The sequence below is a fragment of the Balaenoptera acutorostrata genome, chromosome 5 (genome assembly GCF_949987535.1).
Source record: "Balaenoptera acutorostrata chromosome 5, mBalAcu1.1, whole genome shotgun sequence".
NCBI lineage: Eukaryota > Metazoa > Chordata > Mammalia > Artiodactyla > Balaenopteridae > Balaenoptera > Balaenoptera acutorostrata.
The window spans coordinates 91,905,845-91,911,844 of NC_080068.1; positions in this window are offsets into that span (position 1 = coordinate 91,905,845).

Consider the following 6,000-nt stretch of genomic DNA (forward strand, 5'->3'; position numbering starts at 1 on the left):
GGGATCTTCCCAGACCAGGGCTCGAACCCGTGTCTCCTGCATTGGCAGGCAGATTCTCAACCACTCGCCACCAGGGAAGCCCTGTAATTCATTTCTAATCTCATAGCGTGGTGGTCAGAAAAGATGCTTGATATGATTTAAATTTTCTTAAATTTACTGAGGCTTGATTTGTGACCCAAGATGTGATCTATCCTGGAGAATGTTCCGTGCGCACTTGAGAAGAACGTGTAATCTGCCGTTTTTGGATGGAATGTCCTATATATATCAATTAAATCTATCTGGGGACCAGTATTTATTAAAACACTCTAGGTGCTGCCACTTTGCAGCCAAGGTAGGAGAGTCCTACTCTAAAACCTCTGACATAGGCAAATATCTTGATTCTTTATTCCATGCCTACAACTTAGTAGTAGTAGTAGCCCCCACCATAATAAATGAGGACTGTGGGCTCAGCCAGGATTTGTCCCGTAGCTATTGGAGCGTCTACTATGTGAAGGAGCCTGAGCTACACAAATGCACGGGACAGAGGCTCTGCCCTGTAAGGTTCACAGGTCAGCCTGGAGGGTTATGTGAATCAGAACCCATCTGATGCTTCTTGTTACACATTTAAATGTGTTAACTTGTTTAAAAGTTTCCACAAGTTATGAACCTGGTTAAGAGAATGTAACAGTATCATCCTGTGATTCTTGATCTTAAAGTCTGTGGTAGGAAGCCATCTACCTTTCAGTTCTTTTACTTGTTCAAAGTAGAAAGGAGGCAGGATCTTCAGCTTGCAACAAGCCCCGTCTTCCTGCCCTCTGTCTGGATCTAGCCCCTGGGACGAAGGTGACAGAGGTAGACTAATTCATTCAGCAACAAATATTCGAGGCACTCTTTTGTGCCAGGCGATTTGTAACTCCTGATGTTTACCCTGCTTGCTGAGATGGGCTTTTTCCCTTGCTTTTTCTGCAAACAATTTAGTATGTCCCCCAAATTCACCCACAGGCAATATCCTAAGGTGACAATGGACTTGCCTTTGTTATTCATGAAATGCATTTTTGGGTATTATTTAATGTTCTGGGGTGGTGTGTGATTGTTAGCACAACTGATGCCACCTTGGGCACGTACAGTTCCTCCCGTCCTTCCACTGCCCTACCCAGGAGTGTACTGTGCAGTAAATCACTTCTCTGTCAAGGGCATTGTAGTTAATAGATAAGTGTTTAATAATCATTAGGACCAGGTAGTCTCTATGCTCTGTTAGTCCCCAAGCAATGATGAAGACCTTCCCTGACGTATTCCTGGCACCCACAAGACTAGTTACCCATTCATAAATCTTGACTTAACGAATGCACTTCCTGTTTCTCTAGGTGAACTATAAAATTGTCCCAGTGGTCCTTCGGCGATGCCGAGTGCAGCTGTGAATGCTTCCAGACCGTTGTCTGCTTGATCCCATCCTGTAAGTTACCGGATAAGCGGATCCATGGATTATATAATAGCTGCCTGCCTCATAGTCTGATCTCAAGATACCTTCTCCACCCTCCAACAGGTGGCAATAGATAATCTACATGGTGGGAGTCCAATATCTTTATCCGCTTAACAATCTTACGAAAACTGAATGCCCATTTTCCTGAAACTTACCCTGAATATGAACCCTTATATACAACACATGGAAAGGACTGTTAATAGAACTATACACTCAGTGCTACAAGACAGGGGAGAGTAACTACCTGCATATTATGAAACCTTCACATAAAAGTATGAATTACCCAGAAGGCATGTATAACAACACAGGAAACAGCATAGGTGTGAAGTTCCAGATGTGGCCATAGCACCTCATGCGTGTCAGTGGGAGTGGGTGGCAGGGATTGTTACTGGAAATGATCCAAAGTAGCCATAGGACAAGAGCTATTAACACACGGTGTTTCCAGCCTTTTCTTTTTCTCACTACCCCATAAAGGAGACTTTGGTTTTACCCACTCCGTTTCTTTGCCTTCCCCATTCTCTAAGGAAAACACTGCTGTCAAATTGGTTTACTTGTGCTTATGTGGCACAGGATCAAAAGGAAAAGGGGGAAAGGCCCAGGGATCAGGCATTGGTGCTTTTTAAGAAGGCGAGGACAGGAGATACAAATGTGCAGAATGGGAAGTGGGAAAGGGGTTAGGGAAATGAAGAGAAAATAGACTTTAAGAATCCCCATGATGTATATATCTATATCTAATCTATCCTCTTCCTAGTGCTTGAAAAGAAAATGCAGTGGCTGGCTCTTTTGAAATAACTTTTTGGTAGCTGGGCTGTTTCTTTGATCACTACACCCCCTGGGCTAGCTCACACCGATGGCACCTTTCCACGTGTTATAATGGTGTGGGGTTGGATTCTGAAAGGCAGGAAGTTGAGAACAGAGGTTGTTGGCAGAGGGGCGTGTTGTTGACGGCATCACACTGGTTCATCGGTCATGCAAGACCTTAATTCTTGTGCCAAGGCTGATGACGGGTTAGAAAGGAAGGAAGACTAGTTGGGCAGAGGCGGGGGAGGGGAGAGGGGGGTTGCAGGAGGTGATTCCAGAGACATTTCTGCAAGAACAGATTATTGATTAGATCGGGGGAATGAAAGCAAGGGAGTAGTCAAGACAAGTTGGGATATTTGGGTGCACAGACTCAGGGAGTAGAGAACTGGTTGTTGTTGGGTGGGGTGGGATATGAGGGAAGTATGAGGGGAAGGGAGGGAAAGTAGACCAGAGCAAAGGAGTTCAGTGAGGACTACGTCTGGGTGGAGGTGTGGTGTGAAAATCCGTCTGTGATGGACAAAAGGCAGCTGAAAAGGCAGGTGTGAAGGGGAAAGGTCAGGGCCTGAGCAGAGATGTGGGACTCACAGTGTACAGGGATGGAAGATGGAGTTGTGTGGGATGTGACTGATCTAGGCCAGGTGGAAAGGCTGTTATTTTGAGAGGCCTATTTTGAAGTCATAAAATAAGTGAAACATACAAAATAAGCAAATTAACTGGATTTGCTGGAAAAAGAAATAAATGTTAGTGATAGAATCTCTCTACCCTGCCATGGTTGCAGTGGCACAAGTAATAACTAGAATGTGTTGGCTCATGTAAATTACAAGTCCAGTCATGGGGCCAACTTCAGGGCAGACTAGATCCAGCAACTCGGAGTCACCAGGGACCCAGCTGAAGGTGTGCACTACCATGAGGCTGGCTCCCCATGTGGTTGCTGGAAGACTGCCGACAGCACCTGGAGCTACAGGCTTCCTCATTCAGAAGGAAGAATGAGCATCTCTTCACCAGTCACAAGACTAAAGTACTGAGCTGGTGTTGTAATTAGACCAGCCCCTATCGTGAGCCTTGCTGAAATCACTCGCAGGTAAAGGGGATGGAATTATGCCCAATAAAAAGTCCTCCCCAAAAGCTGGAGCGGATGTCAGTCAACCCTCCCCCAAATCCCACAGCAGGCACACAATGGAACGGGTGGGAATGATGGTGGCAAAGCGGCCCATCCATAGTGTTCAATATGACAATCAATCATTACTACTCAAAGGGTGGTTTTACGTTTGAAGTGCGTCTGGGAGATGTGGGTCTAGACTATCAGTTCGTGGTGCTTTGCTTGTCTCCCACGACCACTTCAGTTGCTGTTCGGAGACCAACTCATGTGACTCCCATCTGGAAAAAAAGTTCTAAGAGCTACAGAACCAGTATTCGTATGTATAGGAACTTACCTTAAGGAAATAAGATTTGAGTATAAGTACATTCACCATAGAGTTGTTTACACTAGTGAAAAATGCAAACAACTTAGATGTCCAACCATAAGAGACTGATTAAATACAGTACGTGCATACTGAAGAATAATAACTGTTGTTATAGGTATAAATTGATGTTCACAACATGTTTATGAGGAGAGGATTACAAACAGTATATTTTAATAATTCCATTTTTGTGGGGGAAATTTTAGAGTGTCTAGATAGCTTTTACACAAACTATCTTTGGAAGAACACACACATTGTGACAGTGGCTATGTCTGGGTGGTAGAATTAGAGTTACTTTTCATTTTATTTGACTCACCTGGCTCATGTATTAATTGTAAAGTTAGCAGGCAGCAACTTTTATTTCCTTTTGTCCTCTTTAAGCATGTGGAATGTTTAGGCTGTCTACCTCTAGTTTTCTCCCATTCCTCACCTCCACATTTTCAGATGAAGAAGCTGGCCCATCTAATCAGCCTTCATTTCTTAGAGATCACCGGATGTCACACTGCTAGTCTGCAGGGGTACTAAGCAACACAGTAGTGTGAGAATCTTGTGACTGTCCAGCTAATGGGATAAAACTCACCCCTCAGATCTCTGAGATCTGCTTGCTTACTTTTGGTGCTTTTTTCCCCCAGTCTTGCTGAGTTAACATTTATACTAAGTCGCTTGAAATCAAATAGTAGAGTTCTTATCTTCACTTTTTTGCAGTGACCTTCTAGCTGACCCTCAAGTAATTTTACCCATGTCCTAATGTTCCAATTAAAACCGCATCAAGTAGGTCAAATTGGATTTTCCTTTGCATTTTTTTAAGCTTTTCTTCCTTGGGCAGCTCTAAGTGTATTAGCGTCTTACTGACAGGCGGCACAGTTGGGTTTGGGGGCGTAAGTGGCCATCTCCATTCACCCGGTCCATATTTAGGAGCAGCTTCTACTTGGAGGGTGGAGAACGGTGTTAGCCTGGGCGCCTGCTTCCCAGGCTTGTGGGAGGAGGAATGAGGCCATGCATACTGCAACTGGTTGTCTCTGATATCACCGTGTGCAAGACACAGCTCTGGGAGCCAGTGAACATTCACGATGATGTCCACAGGCCCCTGCCATCAACGAGTTTCTAATCTACGTGGGGGAAACAAGCACAAAGAGTTGTTCTAATGCAGGGCATGATTTAAGTACCTGAAAAGAAGTAGAAATGAAAAGACACACAAACACATACCTATTTTTATTTCACTGGTAAGAGACGTACTGTTCCACTGGACACACCAACAAGGACATCACGAAGGAGGTGGTATCAGACAAGGAAGGACCTTTTATAGGCTGTGATTTTATATTTAAAAATTAAATATCTTGTTTTATTGTGCTTCGCAGATATTGTGGTTTGTTTTACAAATTGAAGTTTTGTGGCATCTCCGTGTTATGAGATGATGTTTAGCATTTTTTAGTAATAAAGTATTTTTAAATTCAGGTATGTGGATTTTTTTTTTAGACAATGCTACTGCACACTTAACAGACTACAGTGTGGTATAAATGTAACTTTTAGATGCACTGGGAAACCAAAAAATTCATGCAACTCCCTTCACTGAGATACTCAATTTATTGCGGTGGTCTGGAACCAAACCCACAATATTTCTCTGATGTCTGCCTATAGTCAAGCTTCTCCCAGATGCCTAGTATTTTACAAACTGCTTTGAAAAGGGCAGAAATCAACTTAAGTGTTTTTCTTAAAATAACCTTGAAAGCTGAATTATTCTAAGTTTAAAGACTTCCAGATAAGGCTGCCAATCTTGCTCACATAGCACATCCCAACATTTAAACCCTCCGTGTTGGGATAGTCCTCCTGTTGGCTCTGAATTCCTCCCAATATTGTTTAGGTCTGTTTTCCTTTTTTCAGTCCTTCTAAGAAAGAGAAAAAAACAAGTCCACTCCATATCTTAGGCATGCTTACTGTTAGGGAATGAATTGTGTCTCTCCAGATCTGCATGTTGAAGTCCTAACCCCCAGTACCTCAGAGAGCAACTGTATTTAGAGACAGGGCCTTTAAAAGGAGATGACAAGTAAAATGAGGCCATTAGGGTGGGCCCTAATCCAATCTGACTAGTATCCTTATACAAAGAGGAAATTTGGACACAGAGAGACACCAGGAGTGCGCACACATAGAAGAAAGACCACGTGAGGACACAGTGAGAAGGTGCCGTCTGCCAGCCAGGCAGAGAGATCGCACCAGGAACTGAATCAGCAGACACCTTGATCTTGGACTTCCAGGCTCCAGAACCGTGAGAAAGTTAATTAT